We start from the raw sequence: 13320 nt of genomic DNA, 5'->3' as shown, positions 1-13320 counted from the left end.
GAAACAGTGAGGAGTAATGTCGTCGGTAGGCAGGCAACGGATGGTGGATGTGATAGCAAAACAGTGAAGCCTCGTTTCAGTACCGTTTCCAATGTTGCCACATTAAACTCATGTCGGTGTTGCCAATAAGCCCCGCTCGCTTGACCTTGGAGACTTGTGGTTGCCTTTTACACTGACTGCTCTCTTCACATAATGCTAACCAAAATAGTGTGCTTGGAAGATAGCTGTTTTCATACTAGACTTTGTACAGATACCTGATGCTCTTTTCATTTTAATTTGTTAGCAGTAAAATTAATTTCAAAATTGAAATATATACGCTTATAGGAAAACTAATTTGTTAATTTTTCAGGTGTTTTTTTAATGAAATTGTTTTCTTCATTAAAGTAAAAACGTTTAATCGTGTATTTTACGTTGGTTATCAAATTTATTGATTTTGGATGGAGAAAACAAGATTGTTAGGGTAGCATCGTCATACGTGTTAAGATAAATGTTTAAATAGGTCGAAATAATATATTTTAGTCTACTAATAAATAGTAAACATATGTGTAATTACGAATGAATATATTTATACGAAAACGATTATTGCTGAAAAAATATTATTTTCCTTTACAGATTAAGTTAAAAATAATTGTAAGAAAAATTTATAGAAAATATTAATCAAACATCGTTTTCAGTCAAAAATTGTTAATTTTTTTTTAACAAATAAGTTGATTTTTTGATGCATCACTCAACTACCCGAAATAAAAATTAGACGTAGACTAAGACTTGTTTTTGTCCCGTCCCATACTGATTTTTAACTAATTTTTTTTTTATTTACAAGAATAATTTTGTATTTTTCCTATCGTTCACGAGATTACGAACATAGTAACTTTTATGGTTAAATAAAAAATAAAAATTTGTAGATAAATAAAATATTGTTTATCATATTATGGATCGTGAAGTAATTCTAATTATTTTAAATTAATAAGGAAATTATTTTTCCCCCTTATATTTATGATAATTATTATCTTTATATTTTCACTGTTTATTAATAAAATAAAAAAAATTACAATATTTATAACCAGACCCGATATTTATTACCAGGGTATAAATATATACCCTTATGGTAATATATTCCGGGGATTTTAAAATTAAAAACAAATATATGATTTCCAGGTGTTGAGTATCCTATATTATCCGACTTATAATACTAAGTAAAGCTTTCCTTAAACAACTTCCATGGATTTTTTTTATAAATAACCCATTTTTTTATTGGTTAATTAAATATTTATTAGGATCGAGATAAAAAATAAAATAATAATATAAACTTTCCATTGAGATTTCCCGTTACTTAGTTTTTACATTAATTAATGTTTAATATAACTTTCAGATAGTCCTATCCCTATTGCGGCTAAATACAATAATTTCTCCTTCCACTTGTTTCTCACTGTTTAGTAATTATAATAGTTGAACCAACCGCCTAATTATACTCTGTCTCTTTGCGCGCGCGTAAACAGATCAGAAAACTACTTTCACATTCTGAATGGATATTCTGACCAAAAGTTTAGGGGTTCCTTGAATCTTTCAAGAAAAATAACTATTTCATAATAAATTTGAACTGCTGAATTAAATATGATAATCCAACTCGTTCTTTTACACTATACGTATACATAAATAAAAAATACAATTCTTTAAAAAAATTATTATTTAATCCTAAAGATTTACGTTGGTAAGAGTGAAGTCGCATTAGAAGGGAAAACGTGCAGAAGTTGGTCGTACGGATTACTACTGTTATGATATGAAATTTTTAGGGTATTTTCTGTTACTCCCCGACAACGGTTTTATAAGAATAACTATTTAAACTCATTAAGAAAATAATAATTGTTATTTTTTAGTAACGAGGTTAGCGAGCGTAGGTTATGTTTGATTAGATTATGTTGATTCCGTGTAACGACGAATCGTACATATATCAACATCTAACCGAACATAACCTAAGCACGCTAACCTTGTCCAATTAATGTTAAATGTACAAATTATATCCAATTTATTAATAAAAAAAGTGATAAAAATAAACATGTTTAAATACGAGCAATTACTAATAAGTAACGTAAAAACATCCATTGTGGGGAAAAACAGATAAGGCCCAATTTTTAGACTTAGCTTGTTCAAACTGTGTACTACTAGTTCGTATTCAGCTATTCAAATCACAATCAAATATTTAAATTTTTATAAATGGTGTATTTGTAAGTTTTGTACAGAATTAAAAATGTATTCTTTATTTTATTTTTTTAACTTTTTTTACTGCTAATTCTGCGGGCGAATATATTTATGCGTATATTTTAACGAGAAAATGATATGGATGAAACGGCAGGTAAAGAAATGTCAGTACCATCCCTTTTACAACTTACTGACTATAAGCTTAAGTTATTTTTGTCGTTTCAATTTTAATTTGTTCTGGGAGTATGTGGACACGAGGTCCAGTTTAAAGATCGATAAAAACAAATTGTAAGTATTGAATATGTCATTTCGATTGAAATATTGAAAATGTAACTTATTGTATAAGTCGGCTATCTTATTTCTAAATTGATGTAGTTGGTTTATTAAAATCAGACAATACTGTTTGTGAAATGTTTTTAATTGTTTAAATTTTCAAAGATAAATTTGAAGGATGAACTGGTAGCAGTTAAATAATTAATAAGGTATTAGTTCTTCTTTTGTATTTAAATGGAGGATCGTAGGTCTTTTATGACGGATGGCATACTGTTTGTTCGAATCAGAGTTAGTGTATCATGGGTCCCTAACAAAGCACCCTAACAACGTTGTCATATCGTGCATATCTTGAGTAGTTTCTTCCTTTTAGAAAAAAAAGAAAGAGTAGAAAGTTTATAAATGTTAGAGTAAATGTTTAATTTCGCCATAACTGTAAGTAATTTCAATTTGTTAATACTTGAGGCTACTGTAATTTTCCCGATTAGTTATAAGCATAGTAATTGCGATAAAAAATTGATGGTGGTCTTATTTTACCGTATATGTAATATAACTTTGATTTTAACTTATGCAATTTCATTTAATAACTAAAATTATTCTTAAAAAGCACTTGTGCAGTTCTGGGCAAGAATACAGACTTTTCGTTTCTGATGCCGTCACTATTTCGCAGTCAGAAGCGCACTGATTTTCAGAGTACAACGCACTACATAAATTCGATTAACCTGTACACCCTACACACAGGTATCAAGTTTCAATTCGCTCACCACTGTGACTCACTGCGTAAGCGCGTATGAAATTCCACCACTACGCAGTTAACATACCTCAAATCTAGTAAAGCGTATCTAAATTTCAATGAAATTGATCCAGTAAACCTGTTCAACCTGTTTTTATTATATATTTTAAAAATAATACTGATATATTTATTGTTTTAACCTTTTCCCCAGCGCTAGATTCCATCATACGATAAAATATATTTGAGAATTTAAAAAAAATAATTTAATAATTGTTAATTCATATTTTTCCTTCACATTTATTAACGGTGAGGTGATTTTCTAAAAAAAAATAAAAAATAAAAAAAAAATAATATAAAATAAATACGGATTGAGTCCTCCGCCTGGCTGACCAATCTTTTCTGAGTGGAGGATGAACTCCCTGCATCAGTTATCTAAACTTTACAATTTCATTAAGTTCCTTACCACACACACACACTTTCAATTATGTACATTTATATATAATGTTTGTGCAAAACATATATATATAATTTATTACGATTCCTGTTAGAAACTTTTTCTATATTGTATTAAACTTTTGTATTTTGTAAAACATTATTTTAATTTAAAACTTTCTTAGAAAATGAAATCCAATAATAATGTATTTTTTTTAAATTTCCAATTATTAATTATTTTAATTAAATATGTTGTCATTTAAATTAATTTTTTTAAGATCTTAATTGTTTCCCTAAAATAAATATGTTTATGTATATATATATATATATATATATATAATATATACACACACTAGCATCATCCTAATCGCAGCTTTGCCCGCGCTATGGTTATACGCGTTTCCCGTCGTGGTCAGAGGCTCTGCCCCCTTGACCCTCTGTGTTCATTAAACTCATTCTTGTGAGAATAATAATTATAAATAGAAGTTAAACCTTGTTCAATTTATAAAAACTATCAGTGTATTGTAGTTTCTTCAGAGCAACAGCTTGGCCAGTACAGGACCAACTAACTGATTGGTTTTTCAGATTTCCGTCGCGACTTCGTTCGCGTAATACATAATCGGAATTACAGACACACATTACCATCATAGTGTTACCAAATCTCATAAAGATTGATTCAATAACTGTAGCATAAAACGCCAAAAATGTAAAAAAAAATTATTTTTTTATCCCTTAAAATATTAAAATTCAGAAAAACACGAATTTGTTTTTTAGATTTTTATGTGAAGAGTATTCAGTCCCAATTTATTGAATATCTCGTTTAGTATAGTTGGAAATGGGGAACTTTTGCAATCATTGTTCTAATTTTTTTTACCTTCCCTTTCAAGGTCAAATTTTGATAAATCTAGCAATTTTTTTTTTAGTTATTTACATGAAAATTACACACGTCAAAAATCAAGTTGATGTCTTAATTTTTTATTGAGAAATTGAAAAAAATAGTCGGGTTTAAATAAATTAAAAATCCATTTTAACCCTTTAAACTCGGATTTTTAAACAAATCCTTTCGTAGCGTGCACTTCCTCTGAAAGAAGACCATGCATACAACTTTTCATGAATTTATCTAAAGTAGTTTTTACTGGTCGTTGATTAATCAGTTAGTCAGGACAAGTTGCTTTATAGGTACAAATATATATATATAAAGCTCTCCGACTATCTTAATAAATAATTTTTTTTTTTTAATTTACTTCTAGTAGAAGAAACATAAGACGTCTTATTTTGCTTATAATTTAATGAAGTACTAATATAAATTATTATTACTTCATAACTGAAGAAATAACGTCAGTTATTAAAACTATGCTGACTAGTATCAGTTTATAAGTTGTGGTTATCGTATAATTTTTATATATTTTAAAATTATTTTTAGATTAAAGATGCGAAAAGTCTATAATTAAAAAGAATCTCAGAAACATTATTTATTGATTTTGAGAATACCTGGCCTGGGTTATTTTCTTTTTGTTATGAGATAGTAAACATCTTATCCCAGGTATTTTAAAAATATCTGAATTTCATAATACAGTTTCTTCGGCCATAAATAAGTTTTGATTAATATAAAATTAACATTAGGGAGGGGGGAATTTAACCTGTATTAAAAAATTAATTTTTTAAAGAATTTATTATGTTAAGTTGGTTGAAGAAAAAATATTGTCTAGGGTAAAAAATATTAAAGGTTGATATTTTAAAAAATACATTTCCAATAAATTAGAATATTAATCTAAATTTAACATTAAAATGTCGACTTACAATGGCAGAGTGGTACCGTCTCCGTCTTCATTCGAAAATTCTGAATTTGAGTTCGTACTTGAAGGCATACACCACTTTTTACAACTGTAAATGTTCACATTCTCATCCCCTCTGGTAAATTAGTGTCAGGAAGAACACCCGGAACCAATGGCGGCTCGATAATTGGCACTGTGGAACTGCAGCACTCCTATTTCTACTGGATATTATCGATGACAATTATGTGTACTTTTTTCTTTAATTCTTTCTTTATACTTGTACAACATATAATCCTTAAGCTTGATGTCAATAGCCATCCCCCAGTTTATGAAAAAGATACAAAAATTGTTGTATGGAACTGTACGATTCACAGCTCCAGCGGCGTAGTGTTTGGCTGTTGTACGCATGCACACATAGGAAGCTGCATGCGAAGCTGGGAGGAAGAGCACTGTCACTTCCGTAGTGCCGACCCTGGAGTGCTGGTGAAAGGTACTTTTTTTTTACTCCGCGTGTGTGGAACGTTCCTTGTTCGTTCCCTTTTCTAGTTTAGTCGGAAGGAATATGAAAGCGGTTTACTCGTTTTTTCAGTAGCGATCAGTAGATGGAGGAAAGCAAGGGCTCTTTGATTGCCAAATCAACCCAATTGGAAGGACGAAAGAGAAGGTAATTAGTAAAAACTAATTATGTATTTGTTTCTGTGTACATAGAAATTAAATTAAGCACCATTGGACTATAGTATTTTTAAGCGGACATTTTATTAAGTTATTATCTAATAATACTAAAAAGTATTATCTGTATTGGCATTTTATTATTTATTCGGTTAAAACGAATACGATTTGTAAGCATAATGCGCTTAAAAACCGTGTATCATATTTTGAATGTGATAAATGTAGAATTAGATTATTATCCTGCTTCCAGTTATTCTATTTGATTCATTTTTGTTTGGTTCTTTTATTTTACTGAAAACTTTAACCATGACCTTGAAAAGGCCCAAGAAAAACGTTCTGGAGCAGCACCCCCACTAATTTTAGCTACGAGCCGCCACTGTCCGGAACTAAAATTTCACCGAAATCTTTCTCGCCTAACCCAACGAGAATAAAATGGAGAAAAAATTAGCCTAATAAGGAAAAAAACTATTTTATTATTTATTAACGGGAAGTATTAGTGAGTATGCAGTTTAAAACTTATAAGATTGAAAGTCATAAGACAGTAGTACATGATCATTTCTTTCCATTATTGCTAAATGAAAACTACACAGTGTGTGGTTATTGCGATTTTTTTTACATTAGTAGGATTAAAATTTTACCGATAGATTTTAATTTATGTATTTTCAGAGAAAAATTCCTAATTAAAAATTATTCTTTGAAATAAGATACAGAAACTTAGCTATGAATGTTTTTCATAGCTCAGCCGATTTCGATTGAGAAAATGCTCATTCTTTCTGAAACGTCGATCGAAAGCTACAATAAAGACATTTATAGCAAATAATCTACAATATATAAAAATATTAGCGTGGAAGAATTGTCCTTTTCTCATTAACGCATGGATTCCGCATGTCTTTTTGTGTCGCTTCAGTTTTCCTCCCAAGTTAATTGCAGTATAACGTTTGTTACATTCTTTTGGGATTTATTACGTTATGCGACGAAAAAATATTACCAGAATTAATAACGGAACGCGAGGGTGGCGGGAGTTTAATTATTTCTCCCCACAGATCGCAGAATCTGGACAAAGTCCCTTGCTGCTGTGTCTTTCTTTTATCGGGAGAGTTATTGGTTATTTAGTGCCGTTTATCAATTTTTTTCATGTTTTGTTTATGGACGGATTTGGTGATTAACGTTTCTATCTTATAGACCAGCGTGAAAATTATTTGCAGGGGCTAATCGTGGGAGACTAAGCTTTTTGAGCTTCGTTCTCCTGGCGTGATTCCACTTCAGTCCGTCCGTTAAAGTCCTTTCGGTGCTAGCCCCTTTCGAGTTAGCAGGAATACGCCTACCGGGAACCTAGTTTTTTGGAGGAAGCAATGCGCCTCTTCTCCGGAGAGAGTCGCATATGTTGGATGAAGTAAACTGTAAGTTTATAAGGAAGGTGGGTAGTTGGTTAGGAAAATGCTCAGAATTTGCGGTATTCTAGGTAATTTTTTAGAAGTAGAAAAACCTTTTTTAATTTTTCACAGCTGCTAGATTGTTATCTGAACTTCGAAATCCGTACAGTAATGTTTTTCTTTAAGAATCACGTGTTTTTACAATTACTATTCTAATTTTCTGATCGCATATATAATTAGATTATTTTTTAAATGTTTTTTTATTTTTATTTTTACCTAACATTAAAGAATCTTTCATTCTTTACACCGGACTTTGTTTTTTTATCTTGCTCCCTTTATTATCCCTTAGTTCGCATCCTTTTCCTTCAGTTTGCCGTTGTTGGCAAATCTAAAAAAAATAAATATATTTTTTGTTATTTATAGCTGTTTATTTTATGGATATTTCATTCAATTATTATTTATCAATATTTTCAACTGATAATAAACTTCGTGGTCATTCACATTAAATAACTACTCTCATTTAAATTATACTTTAATTTATTTTGTTACAACATATTGTTTTATAAAAAATTCATATGAAAAAAATAGAACTGTTTGTTATTTATAGTTTTTTTTATCGATTTGTTTTATTTATTTCTATTAAAAGCATTTGAAAGTTTCTTTTTAAAAATTAAACAGGCTTGACATTAAGCTAAGAAAAAATATTGTTTTTTTTTACATTTTTATCTGCAGTTTCCTGTGATCGTAACTAGTACTTGTTCGAAAATGATTTTGATGAATTATTAATTTATGAATTTCATACTGGCTTATTTATTGAGTAACAATCAGTTAATGAATAAATTAACTAATAATTAAATTATAACAACCCAGTCACAAATTTGTTTTTGAATTATTTAATATTAAATTCAATTGTTATTTATTTATTGTTTTTCTATCATGATTATGTTTCTGATTACAGATAATTTATTGGGATAGTTACACAAGGATATCTTCCCATTAATTGATCAAAAATGTAAGTAAAGAGGAAATTGATTTTATTAGAATTCTACAGAACCCTATTATAGAATTTACCAGTTTTATATGAGACTCTGATAAAAACTTTTATTTATAAATCGCCCTATTAATTTTTTTTTTTTAATTAAAATTAAGCTGTTGCGGTAAGGTTTTGTTAATTTCACGTGGAACAATATATCTAGTCGTATGATACGTTTGCTTTTTGAAAGTATATTTTCATCTTATCGCATGTAAATATGCATTTTTTTCGGTCTCCAACCGACTCATTCCTTTCTCCACTTCCGATTTATTTAGTAATCTTTTCATTTACACTTGGTAAAAATATCTTTTTTACGAAATTTGGAGTTATAGTTACTTAAAAAAAAATATATCCTTCCTAGACTAAATAAATAATCATTAAATAAAAATTGCCGACCTCCATGGCTGAGTAGATGCGAGTAATAGCGTCTCGGCCTTTCATCCGGAGGTCCCGGGTTCGAATCTAGGTCAAGCATAGCAGTTTTTCATACGCTTCCAATTTCCACCGGGCTAATGATTATAGCAGTTGATACTACGGTTATAAATAAATAAATAAAATACAAATTATATTTTAAACGAATAAAAACGTAATTATACTTTTATTCTGAGCCAGATTAAAGCGATGATTTTTGTCATGCTGGTAGGATAAGTATTAAAAAAATACTGTTTAAAAAATTGGAATAAAATGGCATTTTCCTTTTAGCATCTAATAATAAAATAACTCAATAAACATTACAGTATACCATGACTAAAACCCAAGAATCCATTTTGATATACTTGTTCCAGAAACAATTATTGTCTACATTTTATTTCAAACGGAAGTACAGTTTTAAGTCTTGATAAATTTTTATTAGGATCACTACGTTCACGAGATAACATAATTCCTGTGTTACTTTAAAAAAATCATGATAATGTGGATCCGTAATTAGTCATACATTTTGATAAAAAATAAAAACATTATCGGTTTTTTTTTCCAAATAAAACATAACTTTAATCAGCGGTTTTCCTTATAAAATTATTTAAAAAAATTAAAATCCTCAAAGATCAGGACTTCATAAATTTTGTTTCCCTTTTAAATATAATTTTTTTTTTTTGAGTCACTGTTCTCTTGAATGAACATCCTTGTGGAGACAAAGAAACACTTACTAAATGACGTTCTTAAGGTAGTATATTAGGGTTCGCAAAGTATGGGTCGCGGAAGAATACCAAAGGGAAATTTGCATAACTCATTTTTGTGCATGCCAGAAGGATAATTTTCAGAGTAAAACTCAGCGTTAACACTTTTAATATATGTATATATTTTTTTTTTGCATTTTTAACCGTTTAACTGGTGAATTTATAATAAATACCCACACTTTATATAGATTTTTTTTTTGTATTTAATAAGTAAATCTAATTTTAAACCAGATGCAGTTATTTTCTTTTTTGTAAATCTCTTGGATCTTGAACTATTTAGGTCTTGACTTACCGTTTGGATTCGGTTTTTACTTTCTCAAAATATTAATTCGTTTTTGATGATTAGTCTGTATCTGCTGTGTTGTTTGTATTAAAATACAATTTTTTGTAATGTTTAAAATTATATAAAATTTTAATTAATCAATTAATAAATAATTATGATTTATTATTATTGTTATTAAATTTTAAAGGACACACTAAAATTATGGCTAAAGAAAGTGCGTACATGTGTGTAAAAAACAATAAATAAAATATGTGTATTAAAAGTCGATACATGTACTGTTATTAATTATCGGTCTTCTTTTTATTGTAATAATATTAATGTAATCAATTTTTGTCAACGAACACGTAGAAAATAATATACTGTTGAATGAAACTATAACATACGAACTGACGTCAGAATTTATTTTACGCTGTTCATATTGAAACAGATTTTTGCAACATTAATTTTATAAGATTAATAAATCAACATTTTCGTGGAAATATTACATAAAATGGAGGAATATATTCTTGGTAGCTTGTTAAAATATTTAATTTTTTTGTGGGGGAAAAAACAATATTTAGAAAATGAACTGTCAAACTTTCACGTGTGGTCAAAAGGGAACTTTACATATTTTATTTTTTTTTATCCAGATTTTTTTCCAAAGCGACCAACCTGACAACAATCATTACTCTTTTTGCAACAACTTCTCAGGAAAATTTTATGTATGGTTTAACAAATTAAATCTCTTAAAAAAAGAAAAACGTTACGAATAACAAATGGTTCTCAAATTTTTTGTAGTTTAATAGTAAAAAAGATCTTTTAAGTCTTATTTTTCTCCGAACTTTGATTTTTAGATAAGTCTGGTCAGGATAAATAAGGACTGATTAAAAAAATAAATACTTGAAATTTTATACATTATTTAATTATTACTTACTATTTAACATTTATTGTTGTTTAATATTTTCCACTTACCTGTTTTTTAATGAGAATTTTATTTTTAGCATTACTTAATTTCATGCACCGCCGCTGGTGCAACAAATTTGCACAAACTTTCTAAGGCGCTGGTTAATTACATTATTGATCTGCAAGAACCATGGGTGTAGACATGCTCATAATTTTATAATACCTTGAGTGGAGTTATTACAAATAAGCTAATTTATTTTTCGGCTGATCTTATATCACGACGAATATTTTACGTTCATTTTTTTTGTACTGAAGAGATATCTGATCTTATGCTCATTCTAAGCGTTCATAAATGCGCTTTTATCATTCATGCACATAACCTTTAAGTAAAAAAGCCATACAATTTTATTTCGCCTTACAAAAAAGATAAAATAATACGACATTTTTATTATTCTAATTCTTAGTACAAAAGACTGTAAATGTAAAAATATACTGAACTCCGTGAAGAACATTATACTTCAGATTTCATGAATTTTAACACTTGGAACGGAACGCAAGAATGGCGGGAGTTTCAATATTTTCTCCCTACAGATCGCAGAGCTTGGACAATGTCCCTTGCTGCTGTATCTTTCTATTATCGAGCGGGTTTCATGAGTTATTTAGTGGTGGTTATAACTTTTTTAAGTTTATTTATGGACGGATTTGGCAATTTGCGTTCCTATCCGTATGGACCAGCGTGAAATTTATTTACCGGGTCTGACCGTGGGAGACTAAGCTTTTGAGCCTAGTACTCACGCCGTGATTCCTCTTCAGTCCGTCCGCTGAAGTCCTTTCGGTACTAGCACCTTATAGGCTAGCAGGAATACGCCTACCGGGGCCCTAGTTATTTGGAGAGAGCAATGAGCCCATTTTTCCGGAGGGAGTCGCATGTGCTGACTAAATTAATTGTGATCTCTTCGTGGGACGGTGTGGGATGTTGTCTAGATTTTTATAGTTTTAACAAAATTTAATTGTTAAAACGGTCGCTTTAGCGGCCGTAATTTTCGTTTCCATTTATAGGTTACGCGATATAGAGGCTCCTAAGCCTGGTTTGTCATTTTTTTGACTCCCGTACTGCCTCTTCTCAGTGGTTCGTCTAATACTGCATGAGGCTGTTTTCTTATACCCTGTGGAGTAGGATCCTCTCGGCAGATGTCCCGGAGGTGGCTGTGTTCGGACACGGCCGCTCTCACGAACAGCCCGCCCCACCCCCACCTCGGATACGGTGTATAGTCCCGCATCATGGCGAAGAGTGGCGTTTCTGACGAACCACGGTGCTCCAAATATCGTCCGCAACGCTGTTTTGGACGGCTTCTAATTTCTTTCGAGGCGTGGAGTTCAACAAAGCTCCCCATGCCGGGTAAGAATATGTTAGAATCGGCAGGACGTATAGCCGAAAAATTAGCAGTTTTTTAACAGTTGGGGGAAAACACATGAAGTTTGTGGTAGATGACGTTACTTGTAACTTTTTTTTTTTAACCTCCGGGACTACCGTTAGGTATTTCTTCATAGGATGAAATTAATTAAATTTTTGTAGCGTGTGAAAATGTCATGCCTGACCGGGATTCGAACCCGGGACCTTCGGGTGAAAGGCCGAGATGCTACCACTCGCGCCACGGAGGCCGGCATTACTTGTAAACTTAATTAAAAATTTCATAAAAATTATTTAAGTATACATTACTGCAAAAGATATGGTCGAAATTTATTTTATATTTAACTCATTTTAATGTATTAGTTTTTAGATAAGAATACAAAAATTGTTTTTTTATACCACGTACATTTTTATTTGTCACCTCGTTTTCATTAGTTTTATTCTTAGTAATAATGATACGAGCAGTTTCTTACGACATTCATTGATCATTTTAGGTAAAAAACTGCTGGGCAGTTTTTTTTTAACTTAAAAGTTTTTTTGTTGAAAAGCATTTCTTTTGAAAAAGTTCTACTTTCATTCCCTTTTTGTAATTACGTCTACATTGGATAGAATTTAAAATAAAAACTCTTCTAACATTAGTCATTCATTAAAAAGCAAAGTGCATTGATCTAACAATTTCTAATTAACAAGAACCTTTTATAGTAGTTTGTGTTTTATCATTGTTAATTATATATCAGCTACTCGTTGAAAGTTTTTTAAATCGATTTGTATCCATCATTACGTACCGTAACGATATTTGCAATCAAATTATACTTTCGAGGCTAAACTTATATTTCGGATAATTCAGGACAACTCATCACTATGAAATTAGTGAAAGTTTTCCATGGTTTTATATGTGTAGGTAGGATGTAAGCTTGTACAGGCTATTTATTAGTTTGCAATTTTTTCTTGCGTGCTATTTTTAACGAATAACAAATTATGAAAATTATTGTTTATTTTTCATAAATAAATTTATTATTCATTAACTAAACCATTCAGCATACTACAATGCAAAAACTTCACACTCAAGTGTGTGTGTGTGTGTGAAG

At 30.1% G+C, this 13320-nt stretch overlaps 1 protein-coding gene across 3 annotated transcripts in view; it reads left to right on the top strand.

Annotated features, from left to right (window-relative positions):
- Positions 1-13320, top strand: part of LOC142320562 (uncharacterized) — a 249684-nt gene that overhangs the window by 112241 nt on the left and 124123 nt on the right. For all 3 annotated transcript variants that reach the window (XR_012755431.1, XR_012755432.1, XR_012755433.1), the window contains exon 6: positions 8407-8460. The gene's annotated coding sequence lies outside the window, so the exon portion shown is untranslated. The remainder of the gene's footprint in view (positions 1-8406; positions 8461-13320) is intronic.

Source organism: Lycorma delicatula, chromosome 2 (genome assembly GCF_047948215.1).
Source record: "Lycorma delicatula isolate Av1 chromosome 2, ASM4794821v1, whole genome shotgun sequence".
Taxonomy (NCBI): Eukaryota; Metazoa; Arthropoda; class Insecta; order Hemiptera; family Fulgoridae; genus Lycorma; species Lycorma delicatula.
The sequence above is the reverse complement of the archived record's forward strand: the minus strand, read 5'-3'. Positions and strand labels throughout refer to the sequence as shown.